We start from the raw sequence: 10,751 nt of genomic DNA, 5'->3' as shown, positions 1-10,751 counted from the left end.
TACATTAATTTATAGAAGTTTCTTGACCTCCTTACTATTCCTTTGTGGCCAAATTCTTTTCTCACCTTTTTAAAACTTTGTTTATGGTCTTTTACTGCACAGAACTTTCTTATTTTGATGCAATCCGTCTTATCAATTGTTTAGTTTAAGGCTTAAGTTTTGCGTGTTTTCAAAATTTTTGTTTAAAAGCCTTTCGTCCCTCTGAAATATTTCCCTTTAATATTAGCACTTTTGTCAGGTTTGATGTATAATTCACTTAGGATTTACTTTTACGAATGTGTGACTTAGGTTTTAACAGGCGGTCATTTATTGAATGACTCATTCCAGTCTCATTTATTGAATTCTTTCCGCACTGATTCGAAACAGCATCCTTACTGCGCGCCGGATTCCTGTCTATGCAGATATGCATCCAGACTCTTCACTGTGTCACACTGATCTGTTGGACTTGCTCTTGTGACGACACCCTGGATCTTCGAGCTATACTTTTCTCATTTCTGTTTCTCCTTCTCCTTATTTTTCTTGCTGTTCTCTCCAGTTTGGTCTTCCCTATGAATTTGGAATCAGCTTCCAAGAGCTTCTGATGAGCGATCCATTGAATTTCTTAAGTAATTTGGGGAGAACAAACAAATAATTTTCTCTTTGTAAGTTTTGTACTTTTCTTCTTTCTCTTGCTTCCCATCCCTTACCTGGAACATGCCATTTACGAGGCAGCCGCAAGGTGGGCGTAGGAACAAAGAAGGTGAAGCTCAGTCCCATCTTCAGGTGCCTGGTAAGAGGCTCGGAGAGGAGGATGAGCGAACTGGATGGAATGAGGTCAGAATTACCTGTACGGAATACCTCGTACTCACACCCATACTTACTCTGTATATATAGCATGTCATTCAGTAAGTAAGTTGAAAAATTTCACTTCATAGGCAACTGCAGTGATATTTTCCCATTTGGTAGGTGAGAAATGAAGCCCAGAGCCGTGAAATGGCTTCTCGAGGCTATGCAGCCAGGGCGTAGCATGCAGAGCCCACTCCTTCCCACAGCAAGCCAGTTGCTCTTTCCACCACATCCCACTGCAAATTTCAGATCTCCCTTCTCCACAGTGTCTGAAAGGATCACAGAATGAATGGAAACTAAAATCCAAAGCAACAACAGGAGAATGTGTGCAGGATCATCAGCTGCTATGTTCACAGTCTTGGCATCATGTAGCAAGTGGAATAAAACAAGGAGATAGAAAAGGCTTCTCCTCCTGTTTTCTTTTGGGCTCCAATTTACCCTGTGACCTGGCATCAGTAGGTGCTGGATAATCTATTGAGTGAATCAGGGAATGGTTTGGCTCCCAGGGAGGGAGAAGGAAATTCAGAGGTATTAGGGCAGGAGACCAAACCCCAGTATTTCTCCTGGGTCAAGTCACCTCCCTGCATGGATGCTTCTATCCGTTCAAACCACTGAGTGTTGGCTGTGCACATTTTTGGTGTCTGTGGCCTGTGCACCTCCACCTGTGTCTCTACTGAAGGGTCAAGGAGGCCCCGGACAACAGCCCATCCCCATGGTCCTGAGATGCCGGTGCTTCATGTCTTAGATCCAACGTATCCACCCAATGTCCAATACTTTCCCATAACTGTCCTTATAAAGAAGGTCCACCTTATCTCCTTGCCCAAGTCCCCCATTGCAACTCGTCCTTGTTGGTGTGATAGTCTTTCACCCCTTTCTTCTACCCCCAGAATTTGAATGTTACATGACATCCAGCTCTTGTCCCTAGCTTATATCCTGGTTTTGGGAAGTGCTGTTCACAGCCCTTCACAAATCCCGATCCATTGCCCATAACCTACAGACTAATTGCAAGTGGAGCAGTTCATAGAGTAGCAGACCTTTCCATGGTCGATCACCAGCTATTTACCTGTTACCATAGAACAGTTCTATGTTCCTTATCACAGCAGGATGTATTGGTGCCATCTGATGTTTGTGCAGCCAGATCTCCCCTTTCCTCAGTGTAAGGAAGTGTAGGAGCTTGTATTATTGGTCCAAATATCAGCTGCCCATCCCTAGGATGGAGGGAAGCATTTTCTCTCCTTGCCCCATTGATGTCAGACTTACCCACGTGACTTGTTTTAGCCAATGAACGTAAATGGAGATAGGATGTCCCACTCCTAGGCAGTAGTTTCAGGAGCATTTGTTCCAGCGCATTCCCTCTCCTTCTGCCACAAGCCATAGCGACATTCCACAGAGGCCAACTCTCTCCCTCTGAGTTCCAGAGTGAAGACGACAAGTAGATACGCAGCTGACATAGAATGGACATGTATTGAGCAAAAAATACACTTTTATTGTAAGCTTTTTGAGTTGTTTATCTCTGCTGCATGGTGGTAGGCAGAAGGACTAACTCTACTCCTCAAGGTTACGGAGAGGGGAGGCCATTTCTTCCATTCTGTGGGAGCGAAGCAATATAGTAGAGATAGCCTCCTTCCTAGAAGAGGAGATATGCCTTATCTGATTGATTATGAGGGAGAGGGGCCAGCACAGGTAGCTCACCTTTTCCAGGCCCCTGTCAGGATCTGTCTGTCGACAGGGAATTGGCATTTGCACGTAGCTGTGTGGTAAATCCCAGGGACAGACCCTGTGGTGCTCAGTGGTGCCAGTGAGTTGGCTGGTAAAATATTAAGAAATCTTATAGGAAAACACCTAAAGCAACCCAGCTTTTATTAATGAAAAGATGATATTTTATCCCCTATATAGGTGGCCCTGTGTCTAACTGTCATGTCTGTATATTTGCCCCCAGGACTCCAATATACAGCATTTATGTGGTCCAACTCTATTCCCCCATCTTATCATATAGCTTCAGTGATGTCCTCAAAGCCGTTCCTGGGGGATCTGTGGGCCATCCAGAAACATTAGCGGGCACAGCCGGGCAAGGCAAAGGCGATGTGAGCAAGCCGTTATTATCCTGACTGCAGGAGGAAAGAACCTGCCCGTGGAGGGGATCACAGGGCTGCTGTTTGTGAAGCATGAAGACTCAGACGTCATCATCTGTCTGAATATCTGTGACATCCTTCAGCAAACTGCCTCAACGACCCAAACAGGGAATCCATATATGGTCAAAGACATCCTGGAATGCACCTCCGGTCTACACCTCTTGGCCTGGGTCCATTCCATTAGAAAATCTGTTCAGGTCACCTGCCTCACTCAGCAGTAACACTGCCCTGCCTCCAAGGAACTAATCCAGGAAGACTTGAAGGGTGGTGGAAATAGACCCCTCCACGGCACTCTTCACCTCGTGCTACTGAAGCTATCGACTTGGGCTGTTCCATCTGGAGAGGACAATAACTTTCATTAACATTAAATATATGTTTCTTGTTGAAAAATGAGAACTGGAGAGGTCGTGTGACTTGTTGAAGGCCACACACCTATTGTTTCTGTGCCTCCTTTTAAACCAAATAATAATCACTGTGACAATGCACTGAATGATTCCTAAGGATCCAACCCCATGCTAGCCTCTTGCCAAATATCTTGTTTACTTCTCATGCCAGCTATGTGAAGTGAGTCTTTTTTTAAAGATTTTATTTATTTATTCATGAGAGACATGGAGAGAGGCAGAGATGCAGGCAGAGGGAGAAGCAGGCTCCATGCAGGGAGCCCGATGCAGGACTCGATCCCAGGACCCCAGGGTCACACTCTGAACCGAAGGCAGACGCTCAATCACTGAGCCCCCCGGGTGCCCAAAGTGAGTCTTAATATTAACTTAAGGATGAGGAAACTGAGACTCAGAGAATTTTTATAGTTTGCTTGACATCTGATTCCATAATTGATCCTGTTTCCCATTCTATACAGTTGTATTATAAAATTTAGGGGATCCCTGGGTGGCGCAGCGGTTTGGCGCCTGCCTTTGGCCCAGGGCGCGATTCTGGAGACCCCGGATCGAATCCCACATCGGGCTCCCGGTGCATGGAGCCTGCTTCTCCCTCTGCCTGTGTCTCTGCCTCTTTCTCTCTCTCTGTGTGACTATCATAAAATAAATAAAAATTTAAAAAAATAAAATAAAATTTAGCACACGTGTTCCTCGGAATATCAGACCTATTATCACTCACATCTTAGCTTACCTGCATTAGCAGATAGCGCTCTCCCGATTTCTAACTATAATTAGCAGTGGAATAAGAAGGATTTTGCTCCAGATCCTGCTTCTACTCCTCTCACCGCACCAGTTGATGAGGAGAGGGGGTTTTAGGGCCGAGGAGCTGCAGGGGAGCTGTCACAGAGCAGGAGTTAGCTGTGGGATGCCAGTGTGATGTGGTGGAAATGTTCTGGACTCTCAAAGAATTGGGTTCAAATCTCAGCTCTGTTGGTCACCTGGGGAGAAGCATTAAACATCTTTCCGCCTACGGTTTCACATCTACCATATAATGGTGTCGAGTTTCAGTGGATGATCCGTGGGCACTAACATCCTTGGATTCTATAGCATAGGCTGAGATACCAAAATACGCCCTAGGAAATGAACTACTGTTTGGTGTAAGATATGCTATTATCTTGAATTATTACCTAAAAAGAATTAGAAATATTACCTGCGAAGCGGTAACTCAGGCCTGAACTAAGGACAGATGATGAGCGTGACTTGTAGCACCCACAGTACAAAGCCCCGTCCCCGGCACACAGTTAAGTGTTTATGTATCGTGGAGACCATGTTTACACATACAAGGTGCATTAAGAGCAAGAAAAAAGTCAACTTTTCTGCTTGTGCCATCGACATGTTACGGGTTCTTCTGTCTGTTTATCAGAGATTCTCCTTGTTAATTTTTTTTGAGTACAAATACGTATGTAAACAGTAAAGAAAAGAAGAGGAAACAACCTAAATATTTATCACAAGATATTGGCTAAGGAAATATAGGTATATGTAAATACATGGAGTCTTTTGCAGCCGTTTAATGAAGATGATGTAAATTGGCATGAAAAATATGCAAATTACGCTGCTATATTTAAAAAGACAGGTTAATAAATGGGTCTTTTAGCATGGAAAAAAGTCCAGAAGACTTACACACCAATATGCTTGCCAAGGTTATCTTCGTGGTGGGGGAAAGGTTTGCAAAAACAATTTCTCTTTCACTTTTCCCTTTGCTTTTTAAAAAAGTTTCATTGAGATATAATTCCCACACGCTATCCCTCACCCATTCAAACTGCATTGTCTGGGGCTTTTTAGGATAGTCACAGAGCTGTGCAGCTGTAGAACCTTCCCAACACCACAAAAGGAAACCTCACATCCTTTAGTTGTCCTCACCTCCCCTCGAAACCACCAGTCTACTTTCTGTCTCTATAGATTTGCAAACACCCTCCTGATTTATATTCTAAATTCACATTTATATATTAAATTTGCCTTTCATTGGAACTCACCTGAGAGTACATCCAGGGATCATGTATCAAAGGAAACGTTTATTACTTAAGTGTTTCCTCTGGACCTAGACCAGGGACCAAAGTTGCATTTCTTTTTATGGGTGGTTTTAGCCCTGGCAGTAATGCTGCTTAGCACGTGGGATGAGGCGTGAGGAACCTAAGCTTCCTTTGATTTTGTGTGGAGCTCTCATCCCAGGCTGGAGATGGAGCTTTGTACTTTCCAGCTTCTTTTATTCTTGATCTGGGATCTCTTCAGGTGTTTTTGTTTTTTGTTTTGGAGAGGAATAGAGATATGATTGCAACCCTCACCCTTAACCTAACATCCACTTCCATGCTGTAGTTTGCACAGCCTTATTTTTCATTAGGAATTGCTGGACTGAAGCGAAATGGTTTCTCGATGATAGATCTAATTCCCAGACTCAATCAGGTCAACTCAAATCGGAAATACTGGCTTCATTCAGGTTTTTGAAATGATAGTGTCAACTTGATCTTAGGTTATCAGAAATAAAGTTCTATAAGGAAATAGGGTGATTTTAAAAAAGTTTTAAAAATTATTTATCTTTTTTTTTTTTTTTTTTTTTTTTTTTTGAGAGAGAGTGCACACACACGGGGAGGAAGCAAGAAGAGGGAGAAAATCTTAAGCAGGCTCCACACTCAGTACAAGGGTCTCAATCTCACAACTCTGAGATTATGACCTGAACTGAAATCAAGAGTTGGATGCTTAACCCACTGAGCCACTCAGGTGCCCTAGAAATAGGGTGACTTTTTAAAAACTAGTTGCCTGTTTCCTAAAGTTCAGGTATTTCATTTATATGAGTTTATTACTCTAATCTTCTCCTATGTGGAGTTAAATGCTCAGTTGTACAAAGAAGTGCAATCCTGAATGAAATAAAGTTTTACAATTTGAAACAAACTTGTGAAAGACCTCAAGTCTTTGGGTAATACATTCCTTTCCTTCTTGACACTATTTAGGAGATCAGTCTCCCTACTGTAATGACAACCAATCTAAGTCCTTCCAGGAAACACAACATACATGAAGTTGAACCATATAAAGTCACCAATAGTCCACTATTTTTGGCATACAAAAATGGCAATTTCGAATGGAAATGTGAATTGAAATTTCAAACTAATAGGAAAATGGAAAACTTGTACTAAACAGTGGTAACACATACTTTTTCCTGCATTGGGCTTGAACTATTTTATAGGCATAATCTCATTTAGTCTCACAACAACCCCACCAGGTAGGGAGTATTTTGATCTTCATTTTATTATTTATTTATTTATTTATTTATTTATTTATTTATTTATTTATATTTGTTTAAAGATTTTATTTTTAAGTCACCTCTGCACCCAACATATGGCTTGAACTCACAACCCCAAGATCAAGAGTTGCATCCTCCCCTGACTGAGCCAGCCAGTGCCCCCTGAGCTCTGTTTTATTATTTTTTTTATTTTTTTATTTTTTAAGATTTAATTTATTTATTCATTAGAGACAGAGAGAGAGAGGCAGAGACACAGGCAGAGGGAGAAGCAGGTTCCATTCCATATAGGAGCCTGACGTGGGACCCGATCCCAAGTCTCCAGGACCACACCCTAGGCCGAAGGCAGCACTAAACTGCTGAGCCACAGGGGCTGCCCAGAGCTCTGTTTTATTAATGCAAAAACAGAGTCTCAGAAAGATTCAGCAATCAGCTTATGGTCACAGGATCAATAAATGCTCTTATTGCATGATACACAAAAAACTGTGTGACACCAAAAGACTTCCCTCTTACATACAGTGCTAAAGAAACCTTTAAAGGCATTGGAGAGAAAATAATGGCTGCGTAATAGACAAGTTCTTATCCAAGTGTTTGGTGTGTCGTGTGTGCCTAATAAATATGGAAGGCAGAGAAAGGAATGATGAGTGCTAATAAAAAAAAATGCCCAAGTGTGAAAACCTTTCCTTATCTCCCTGTTACATTCCAAAGGGCACAGATCAATGTCCTCTCACACTGTAACATCTCCCGTTGGGCACCACCTCCATCTGGTTTTCTTTCCAGGGGTTTGGAAACACGCTGCACTCGATTCCCCTTTCGTGAGTAATCTCTGATCACCAGAAAGAATCTTCAACCTGTTGGACAAGAATCTTGTTTCTGCAGTAAGCTCTGCTCTTTCCAACAAGCTTCAGACAGTCTCAGCATCCAACCATAAACCAGTTAGGACACGAGATATATGCTCATGGAAATTAAATAGCAGAGTGAAGCATCAGGAGAAGAGACACGTGGACTGTGGATGGGTCCCATCTTGACTTCTACACTCTGGTCAGAATTCTACTGCATTGGGGCACCTGGGAGGCTCAGTCCGTCAAGCATCCAATTCTTGATCACGGCTCAGGTCTTGATCTCAGGGTTGTGAACTCAAGCCCCTACCTTAAAAAAAAAAAAAACAAACCCACAACCAATTCTACTACATCAATGATTCAGGCAGTCTTTGGGCAGAAGCGACCTGCTTGGTAGGATACCTCTGCGTTTACTAACAACGGTCAACAACTGATAAAACACCAACGTGTGAACCACTTGACTCCATCTTGTGATGAATACACTTTCCCGAAGTCCTGGCACCGTGATGCGCCACCCTATAAGTTTGCTCGCAAGATGCAATGCTGGCAACTGCTCCTGCAGCTATTTCAGAACCCTGACATCTCTCGATGCTCTTTGGGCAGTGGAATGCTACAGGTCGTTCTCGTAAGTCATTGGTACCAAAGGGCAGCGCTGAGTTCTTTCAAAGCATTCTGGGAAGAGCATCACGAAGATGCCCATAAATGCTATCAGGCACTGCTTGCTACACGAGCGAACCATTCAGGGAGAGGAGAGATACAGAGGAGCGTGACAGGGGCTTGAGCATGTGCAGGATAACTAAAATTAGTTTCCAATCTGAGATGCTCATTTCTGCCTTCTGTGGAATGGCTGTCATTATCCACATTTTTCCCCATACATGGTCCATTCGGAAATAATCCCGATTCAGAGGTCTAAATGTCAGCTGCTCTGAAAGGGCGACCGAAATCCTGAGCCCTCGCAAAGCTTCGTGCTACAGTGACTGTCTCCGTCACTTTCTTTTGACCCGTGAAGTGCTGCTTGGACAGTGTAATGACCTCAGAGGGGTATTTATTGAGGTCTGTCTGTTTGAATTAATTTTTTAAAAGAGGCAAAGAAATATAACCCAAATGTTTTGGTTATTCCTAGAAGTATGCTTCCCGACTGCAGCCAATGAATGTTACAAGGGCGGTGGGCTCACTCCGGCAGCACGTATACTGAAGGTTACAAGTCTTTTAAAGATCTGGTTAAAAAAAAAACAAAAACCAATAAAATGAGTGGTTACCTTAGGTGGCTGATAAACATATGCCGCAGGGAAACTGAAAAGGCTAACGGCTGGTGTTACACAAATTCATATTCGGGACCGGTTTTCTAGTGGCCGGCTGATGTTGCAGGGGTCTCGGGGGACACGGGGAGGTCGCGGAGCTACGACCCCAGAAATGGCTCACGTGTTGACACTGATGTTGAAGACGCCTGCGGAAAGTTTATTTATTTATTTTTTTTAATTTTTTTTATTTATTTACGATAGTCACACAGAGAGAGAGAAAGGCAGAGACACAGGCAGAGGGAGAAGCAGGCTCCATGCATTGGGAGCCCGACGTGGGATTCGATCCCGGGTCTCCAGGATCGCGCCCTGAGCCAAAGGCAGGCGCCAAACCGCTGCGCCACCCAGGGATCCCGAAGACACCTGCGGAAAGTTTAAATGCAACTTTGAGAAACTTGAAAATCAAAATGATTCTAAACTCACATTTTATTTTCTATGACTTTTATTTTATTTTATTATTTTCTTCTATGACATTTTAAATACACATGCATGCAAATGATGAAATGAGGTAACAAGGAAGCATTGGACAACTTCATCCATCTTCTTGAAAGAGATGTATTCAAGACACCTCCCTCCCCAGTCTACTTTATTTTCCCTTGGAAAATAAGAGGGACTACCATTTATTTGGGTTTACATGACACGTCTTATGTGAGAAATATCTGTAAATTAACACAGAGGGAAGTCGGGTGTTACATGCACGAGGGAGACTGGACGTCATCGTGCCTCGTTTCACCTGAATTATCGATTCCAGGTGTCAAACAAAATACCGTCAGCAAACATTCTATAGAATATTGAAACTTATATAAGTGTCTGAAATTATTAAAACCGTTAACCAATCTACCATATTTATTGTTCTGATGTGGCCCAGCCCCCCTTTTTCTTTTCTTTTCTTTCTTTTCTTTTTTCTTTTCTTTTTTACTTACAAAAAAGAAAAAAAAATCCTGCCTAGTTCCACGTCCACCATAGTTTAGACCTTGTGCAACCATGAGCCCTCGCTGCCGACTTTCACCATCACTGTACGAGGTCGTCGGCAAGGGCTTTGTCTGCAAGAGTCATTTCATCTTCTGGCATCTTGGTTTCCCCGTTTATATCAAGAGGATGATTTTGTCTGCCCTACTTATTCCACAGGGTTGTAGGAGTCCAACGGCATGAAGTGAACAGACGGTACTGTGCTGGGCAAGTGTTCCTGCCTTAATATATATGTTCTAAAAATTGAACAACTGGAAACACTCAAAGCATAGGTTTGGGAAGGGAGGGGGCAAAGGCGGAAGGAAGGAGAGAGAGAGGACATAGCAAATAGATTATTCGGGATCCCTGGGTGGCGCAGCGGTTTGGCGCCTGCCTTTGGCCCAGGGCGCGATCCTGGAGACCCGGGATCGAATCCCACGTCGGGCTTCCGGTGCATGGAGCCTGCTTCTCCCTCTGCCTGTGTCTCTGCCTCTCTCTCTCTCTGTGACTATCATAAATAAATAAAAATTAAAAAAAACCTTAAAAAAAACCAAATAGATTATTCACAAGGCCGTACTGTAAAGGCTGTGGATTTCTCACACCCTGACTCCTTCCCCTGACCTCTGTTGACTGTGGTTGTGTCATTCACACCCACACAGACACACACGGGGCCAGACACTTTCTGTTTCTCCTGGGTTCTCAGATTGCACTTTTCACTAACATTTTTCCTGTTTCAGATGCAAAATGGAGACTCGGCGGGAGTCCGGGGTTTGACCTTCTTCTGCATGGAATGTTCTAATGGTTGCACTAGCCGGCCTAGATGAAATGGGTCGTCTCAAGGAAGGAAACCTTCTCGTTGAATGAAAGTTAACTGTGTATTCATCATTTAAAAAAAAAATTCCTAAGTTTTCAAAAGGATTTGATTCATAACTTAGGACATGACAAAAGATAGAGAAGATATTAAGATATTAAAATAAGATTTTGGGACGCCTGAGGGGCTCAACGGTTGAACATCTGCTTTTGGCTCAGAGTGTGACCCCGGG

The sequence above is a fragment of the Nyctereutes procyonoides genome, unplaced genomic scaffold (genome assembly GCF_905146905.1).
Source record: "Nyctereutes procyonoides isolate TBG_1078 unplaced genomic scaffold, NYPRO_anot_genome, whole genome shotgun sequence".
In the NCBI taxonomy this organism is placed as follows: Eukaryota; Metazoa; Chordata; class Mammalia; order Carnivora; family Canidae; genus Nyctereutes; species Nyctereutes procyonoides.
This window is presented reverse-complemented; position numbering follows the sequence as displayed.